The following is an 8771-nucleotide window of genomic DNA, read 5'->3' on the forward strand; positions in this document are numbered from 1 at the left end:
GGGCTTGAATGATGCTCATTCATGAAACTGCTAATTAACTGCTCCACTCCTACATTAAGTGGGCCACATTATTCTGCACATATAGTTCTATCAATCGAAAATTAAAGAAACACATACACACAATTTTAAAAACAAATCTAAGTTCTTCTTGTAGTGTTTGCATAATAGTGTATATGAGATATGAGAGATGTATCGCTATGGAGCTAATAAAACATAAACGTATCAATAATATTAAAACTTATAGATATCCTTGTGCAGCTTGCTTCTGTTATTACGTAAATTCCTATCCAGTCTATATTAACAAAAATTATTGTTTAAGCCTTATGACAGAGATCTTTGAACGCCTCATATATCTATTACGTACGTGGATTCTTATCATGTCCATTTTGAAGCGCACCCAAATCTTCAGATAACGATCATATTTATCATGTAACAGCAAAATTTCTAATTAGTATTGGTTATCTGTTGGACACTGTTTTTGTTTTGTCATCATTTCGTAAATGAGATTTAGTTTTCGGATTCCTTTAAAGCTTTATAAATGGAAATTCATTTTAAATTTGTTACCAGCTACTTGCCTACTTGTTGGATGAAATGATTCGATGGCCCATTGGCAACTTGGTTGGGCCAGTCAAAGTGAGGATAACTCCATCGAAGAAGTTCACACTTTACCCACGCCACCCTGCTAAAACACCACTCGAAAGTTGAAACCAGTATTAAAAAACTAATTTTGTTGCAACTTGCCACATGTCAAAAAATAATCGTATATTTGTATTGTTATCCAAAGGATGATTCTGACCTGAAGCCATTCCTTTGAGCACGGGGCACAGGGCCTATCCGCCTATGTGTTGGGGATGGTGGATGGATTATACATACAACTGTTGAGCACCGTTAGGTAATGGTCAGCACCATTTTCACTGGAAGATTTTCCAATACCGGCGATAACACCAACTTGTTGTGCACTTATAAATTTAAATTGAACTTTGTTCTAGGGTTAGGTTAAGTTGGAGAGAACATTGTTGTAGTAAGAGAAAAAAAACCAGAGTTTTTTCTTAAGAATTTTGGAATTTCTTAGGAATCAAAATGAGTGTTTTATTGAATTATTGTGATCACTCTCTATTGAAAATTTCTCTATTTAGTTGTAGATAAATATTTATCTCTTCTCTTGGTTGTTTGTCATTAGTAAATAGTTTACATTGTTTTACTACTCGTATTATGAGTTATATAGTTGTATTTCATATATTGTAGTTGTGAATTGTTATTTCCACCACATTAATTATTGGTTGTCTGTTTCCGTTTGCATTGAATTCGTGTACTCTAAAGTGTTTGGGCACAATATTGTTGTCATAGAATTACCAAATACTCTGAAGTGTTAGTACCCATACAAGACGTATCTAATTACACATCTCTGATGGTCCTTGCTTGAAAAATGAGAACCATCTGAAACAGCTGAGGTAGGCACCGATGCATCTCGTTATAGGGTTGATTATTTGCTTTTTTTCTGTTGATTATTTGTAAAGAGAAAAACGCAGGTCCATTCGACCCAAACAAAAATTCAAAAGCCGGGGTGTCTCATTTCTAAAAGTGCGGTATTGTCATAGTCGTTGACTGTTGCTAAGAGCATCACATGAAACTGAATTTTCAAGCGTCGGAAAACATGAATATAACACAAATGCCGGTCCCCTGACTTAATCTTTGGAAAAACCAGCATGGTATAAATAAAAGTGGAATGAGTGCATGTCCTAAAGTTTGTATTTCCGCCAATTCCAGCTTTTGCTGAAGTTAATGGTCATGCAATTGCTTTCACACGCGATTCAAATAACACGGGGTACAAACATACATCACTAAAACGAATATCCTCTTTTAAAACCATTTTGCCACTAAAAAGCCGAAGAAAATTTCCATTTTCTATTCTCCTAATTAATGATTAATTGGTTAGTGAGAAAAGAATTAAGGGACCCAAAATTAATAAAGTTTGATCGTCTTTAAATATTTGCTTAGACGTGAAGACTTTTCCTTCCGAGCCACCCATTCTTTACTCAAAATAATTCAACACTTCATTATGTGTCGAAGTCTTCTTCCTAGAATCCTCTAGTTCCCTATTGCTTGCTATTCAAAATCCTATTCCTTCAATTGCATGTCAACATCCTTCTTTCATTTACTTCCATTTGTCTTTCTCGTTTTCCCATTGCTAAATATTGCTCTTGAGCTCAAGGATTTTAATTTAACACTTTTCCAACTTTCATATTTCTGAACGAATCTTTGCTTTAAACATATATTCCTTCCTTGTTTCCAAATCTTACAATGAATTTCTCATTCTTCACTTCGACACCAAATACCCCCTACCCTTAATAATACCAGCAACATCATATTTGATTCGCACTGTTTTTCTTATAAACTATACAAACTTGACTAAAAGAAACTGTCTCTTAACTAATTTAGTAAGTCAATAATACTTCTCCGTTCTTTTTAACCCCAAAATAAATGTACCAATTAAAGTGATTTAAGAAATAAATAATACCAAATACCAAGTAAAATAGCATTAGGGAATTACCTCCCAAACACCAAACTTTCATTGTCATTTCGATAGTCTAAACATTAAAGGCATATTAAGCCAAAAGAAATGGCAGCATACGCCCAAACATAAACAAACTGAAAAATAGTACTCAAGTCAAGCGAGTCAAAGTTTGATTGGCTCGGTTTGCTAATGAGTCTTAAAATATGGAAGCTTGCAAACTTGCAATTGGAGCAAGGTCGACACAGTAGAGTCCAAGTAGGTAGTCTACTGCTTAGGGCCCGCAGTTCCTAATATTTTTCAGCCCACATTTACATTTCAGCCCATTATTGTTTTTCTACTAACTATTTTAACGTCAGTCTACTAATTTTAACCATTACATAATATTTTTACATTGGAAACCAGAAAATTATATTAGTTCTAAACAGCCCTTTCGTTTCCTATATTTATCTCTAATTCCTCGCCTTTCTCCAACAACAAAATCTCGACCCCAATCATGGTATTCAAGTGTAGTTAGCTTAATTACATTTGCCCTCGACAAGTTTCTTAAAGAGCCAAGCTTTACCAAACCTAGCTAGAAACAACCAATTCAGTTGTTGGCTATGTTCACCAAATCTGTGCTTGTACCAAATTTTCTAAAGATCCCTAACATTGTACCAAATCAATAGTTTGATATTTAATTTAAGTTCGCCATGACCCCAGTCAGTCAATCAAGGACCATAACACCGGTCCACCAAAATATCAAAATTATGGACAAATGAGCTGGTCATTTTATTAATTTATTGAACTTTGGTCTTTTATATGAAATCTATCATAGTCTCTTTCAACAATGGTGAACCAAACAAGCTCTATCCTCCCCCACCATCATCGAAACCTGCAGAAAATAAACAAAAAAATACGTGTCAATAACACAAAGTTGTACGTGCCTAACTAAAACAACGATTTCAAAGAACGTGTCGGACGATAACGATAACCTTAACAAAAATCTGACACATTACCGCGAAACAGGCCAACAAAATAGCAGAATCTGCTGATACTATAACGACGTTACTTAACGGTTTAAAAAATAAGAAATATAGGTAAAAATATATATATTTCATTAATGGCCGTGAATTCACTCCAAATTGGAATCCATTCCTTAAAAAACAAAATATAAATTACATTCTTTCTATACCCTTTTTTCCCCCTCCTATATTCCTATATAGATTTCCAACCAAAGAAAAAATTAGTGTTATTGCCAGTGATTCCCATTGTGAACAAGACGTGAAGCAGGAACTCTCATAGCGTTTCCTGGATACTGATGATAACACGTCTTCGTTGTCCCTCTCCTCGAAACTGGAGTAATAAAACTTACTGGTATGGGGGGTAGACATGTGGGTAATAGAAATAAGTTTTAGCAGCGGAATTGGCTTTTAAGGAAGTAACTGATGGAGGTGGAGAGATTTTCTTGATGATTTTTGGTGGGTATAAGAAACCTCTAATCTTCAATGGTGATCCATTAATAGCCTGACTAGCTATGTCGTATTCTTCAATAATATTTGATAAATCTTCATCAGTAACAACTGAAATCAATGCATCTAAATCTTCATCTGGCAATTGACAACGCAAACTTACTGACGAACCATTCAATTCACCCAATTTAATCAACAGCTCCGTAAACGTTATTGAACGATCAATTGTAACAACACGAGTTTCACCTCCGTGATATCGGAGTTTACCATCAGTGAAACGGGGAAGTATTTTGCCACCATAGCTGATTAGAAACTTGATGGTATTACCGGGGTTTTTAGGACTACTTGAATCTGTAACCATGTTTTTTTTTTTTTTGTTTCTAAAGGCTGTAGCAGTAGTAGGAGCTAGTTTTTAAAGAGCAGGTTCAAGTTTGAATGGTGTTTACTTCAACCTTAAAGAGACCAGGGTTGGAGGATTATTTATAGAGTTTTGTGAGGAAGAGTTTGGGCCCACTTATGATGCCTCGTTAGAATTGGAATAGGAAACCGAGTGAAATTGTACTCTTACAAGGATTCTTAAAAATTAAAATTAGGAGATGATACCGTGGTCACGATTTATGAAAATGTCCAATTTTTTTAACTATATATATATAAGTCTATACATGTGTTCTGACTTCTGAAAAGGCAAATAACCGCATTACCAGGAAGATGTTGTCAGGTGACGACCGATTGTTGGTCAACATGGGTTGACTTTTGTTATTACGGATTAAAATTATTTTTAAGAGATTCCTTAAACCTAAATTAAAATCAAATAATTTTGTCCTATGGGCATGATCTGTTTTATGTTAAAAGGTCCTCCTAACATAAAAAGCCTCTTAAATGAATTTTGCCACCATAAGTAAAGTTTTATGTTTGTTTTTCTATACAATCTGATCTTAAATAGTAAGAGCTTTAACGATTCTGATTTGCATTTAAGCATTAACACGCAAAGAAGCCTCTTAATGAATTGCCGTCTTAAGAGCAAAGTTGACATAAAAATTTTATGAGGTTTTCATAGGTTCATTTGTACATAAATGAATTTCCAATAATTCTAGGGCTATATTATTTTTGGCCTGGTTTAGTGACATGGATGACGTGGCAAGTTATTTCTGATTTTTTAACCTCTTTTCCACATGACAAAAAAAATTAAAAAACCCAAAATAGCCTCCAATCCCTTCCCTTGTAATTGTAAGTATTAGGTAACATGACTCCCAACTCTCTTCCACTGGTGAACACTGAACAAGACCAATTTTTTTTTTTTTTTTAAAAAAAAAGAGAGGATGATATATTTATGTTCTGATTGGAGACAAAATCTCTTTACAAATGCAAAACTTGTGAAAACCCTTTTTCATTAATAAATTTTTGGAATCATTTTTTCCAGCAAATCCAGTTCTCAAATAAAAATTTCTTCTAATTTTATATTCTTTAGTGATAAAGAATTTCAATTTATAGAGTCTAAGAGTATAAAACATTATTGCAAAATCTAATATATGTACTCTCACATCTGGGCCACTCATCAGGCAAGGGTGTGTGTGTATTGCTCCAAGATGTACTGCAATCAAGGTACGAGACACCCATACATTCTGCCTACTCTAGAAACTCTAAAACATTATTAGATGAGAAATTAGGAATAAGAAGGGTAGTAGAGTAATTTTGTTTTATTTGTTTGAGTAGTGGATTTGAAAGAGTAGTAGAAAATTGCCAGACATGTCTGCCAGTCACTAAACCGGGCCAAAATGCCTATCTCTGTAGAATTACTGATGAATTTCTGAGTTTGCATGAAAGGTTGAAACTCAAACGCCCCCTAGGAATCCGTCTTGTGTTTTCAATGAATTTAATTTCTCTAGAAAATGGTCTCCTCGTACGTTAGTTATTTGCAGTCGCATATATATATTTACGGCCAATTGAATGACTTTATCAATAAATTTTGTACGTTTTAGCCCATAATTCGGTTCATTACATAAAGAATAATCTTTGATATTTCACTAAATCATTCTAGGATATAGTCTAAGGGGCCATTTGTTTTTTCCTCTTATAAGACATTGAGGTCTTATAACCTCTTATAAGATGTGGCCCAGTGATTTTGGATATTTTTTTTTGTTTGTTTTTTGTCTCTTATAAGAGGCATTATATTATAAATGTCTTATAAGAGGCTCCAATTCTATAAGTACCAAATTTAGATATACTTCAATTCTATAAGTCTTATAACTTGAAAAATGACTCAAACACACCCGTCCATATACCCCTAGCCTCATTTCTCTCTTCTTCCTTTTTCATTATCTTCTTCTCCAAATAACTCCATTGCCCTAGCTACCACCACCACCATCATCACCTCCACCACCACTACTACCGTACTATTAAAACTATCACCACCACCACCACCGTGCTATTACAACCACCACCACTTCTACTACCACCATCACTACCACCGTGTTATTAAGACCAATATTATCACCTCCACTATCACCACCACCACCACTATCACCGTACTATTAAGATTATCACCACCACCACCACCGTGCTATTAAGACCAATATCATCACCTCAACTACTACCACCACCGTGCTATTAAGACCACTACCACCACCACCGCCAATTAAGGTAGTTTTCTAAAATCGATATTCTAATTATCAAAATTGATTTGAAACCGAAAATCAAACTATACGCTTGTTTCAAATTGATTTGAAACCGAAAATCAAACTATACGCTTGTTTCAAATTAATCTATTCAAGTTAAATGTAATGTAAAACAAGGTTATATTTGTCAAATAACCATCTATAAGATGTCATGTATTTGTTTTTTCTATTTTTACAAATGCTTATAAGAGGAACTTAAAATGAAAAACAAACTACTTTATAAGACCACCCAAAAAAGCAAATATCCCCTAACACTAACAACTTAGTAAATTAGGTAACCAAAAGTACCAATTATTAAGCCTAAGATTCAAATTTTCAACCAGGTCCAATAAAAGCTAACGGTAAAAAAAACGATATATGTTTTAAACGGGTATAATCTTAATATATTTCTTTAAAATTCGGCTATATATTTTACATTTAAAATTTTGATATATAAGTATATAACGTTTTTATTTTTATTTTTACAATTTTATTCATGAAAAATAATTCCAAACCTTATAATTCGTGAATAATTCGCGAATAATTCGAAATTATAAGCCCGACCCAACCAATTAAATAATTAAACCGTATCATTCAAAAATTCGGCGAATTATTCGTTTTATTCGCCAAACCTTATAATTCGCGAATAATTCGGCGAATTACTAGCTATGAACCAAACCTTTCACCATCCCAAAACTATATAAAGGGTTGACAATTTCATTCGATCATATCCTGAAGCTTCCGCATCGAGACGAGTTTTAGGCTTTTAGCAAAGCCAATTTGTGATGATTATAATTTTGTAACAACTGAAACCAAAACATAGGGATGGAAATCGGGTGGGTTGGGTCGGGTTGAGGCATAACCCGATCCCAACTCGAGTTTCAAATATTTCAACCCGAGTTCTGGACCAACCCCTAGTCGGTCTTTAAATTTTCAGCCCAAGTCCTAGTCCGACCGATTCGGGTTGGGTCGAGTTGGTCAAACTTCTCGGAGGTTTTTTTTGAAATTAGGAGATAAAAAACACCGAAATTAAAATATTTTAATAAAATCAAAGATATTTGATTGTTTGAAAGAGAAAATAACTTTGTTGATTACATTATTCTCTCTAAAATAGAGATTTTGAACCTTATTTTTTTTGCAGGTGCCGACTAGCAAAGTCGGTAAAACCTTTGGGTGATTATACCAAACGTCTGGGGTTCGAACCACGCTGGCATCAAAAAGTTACTGATCTCATTTAAAATAGGCTTGCCAATCAAAAAATAAAATAAAAAAATAGAATGATTGAAAGATATACGTACATATATGCACACGGGCTCGGGTTTTTCAGTTTTTTGATATTCTAACTCGAGCCCAACCCAAAACTGAGTCGGGTTTTGATTTTACAAAACCAAGCCCGGATCACGTATCTGACATGTTAGCCCAAGACCAACAAAAATCCGGTTTTAGTCTATCGGGCTTGGGCTAACCCAACCCAAGTTCCACCCTTACCAAAACATATAATCTAAGTCTTCATTTGACAAATTTGTAACAATTGTTTTTTTTTTGGTCGGTAAGCGAGGTTTTTAGAGAGGTCCCCTACACCATTTTATTAAAGTAAAATAGCTTGTTACATTCTCATTCTTTCACATATTGATATCCCCTCGCATCATCATATAAAATTTTATTTACATCCTCTGCAAATGAGCTTGGTACTAATTCTACATAACTACATGCTGGGATATTAGATGCTAAAGCATCTGCTAGTCTATTGGTCTCTCAGAAATCACGTATAATGCTAAAGTGGTCAAACTGCTCCTTCATTCGCACAATGCACCTTATCATCCTCTTTGCTTGCCACGGGTGTTGACACCTATTGGATAAGAAATCTCTCACCATAGTAGAGTCAGTTTGCGCCTGGAGTCTTCGAATCCCATGTCTTGCTGCCATCTTCATCCCTTGCTATAATGTTTCCAATTCAATTAGATCAATCGACTTTTTGTTTGCTTTCCCATGACTAGCCTCTAGTACTTCACCATTATTGTCTCTTATAACTGTTGCCCATCCACCGATCGTCCCTTTAAGTGAGCCATATGTGTTGAGGTTGTGTATATTCGGTTCCGCCTTCTGTCATCTACAAAATTCTTACTTTCTTTGCTTAATTTGTACCCCAACATT

The 8771-nt window shown here is 34.6% G+C and overlaps 1 long non-coding RNA gene across 1 annotated transcript; it reads right to left on the reverse strand.

Annotated features, from left to right (window-relative positions):
• Positions 1 to 3259: 3259 nt before the first annotated feature.
• On the reverse strand, positions 3260 to 4418 carry LOC147475690 (uncharacterized). Its single transcript, XR_015207718.1, has 2 exons — positions 3487 to 4418; positions 3260 to 3386 (listed from the first exon to the last, which is right to left on the reverse strand). It is a non-coding gene; the product is annotated as an uncharacterized LOC147475690 (long non-coding RNA).
• Between the last annotated feature and the right edge of the window lie 4353 nt (positions 4419 to 8771).

This window comes from Coptis chinensis, chromosome 9, assembly GCF_015680905.1.
Source record: "Coptis chinensis isolate HL-2020 chromosome 9, ASM1568090v1, whole genome shotgun sequence".
Taxonomy (NCBI): Eukaryota; Viridiplantae; Streptophyta; class Magnoliopsida; order Ranunculales; family Ranunculaceae; genus Coptis; species Coptis chinensis.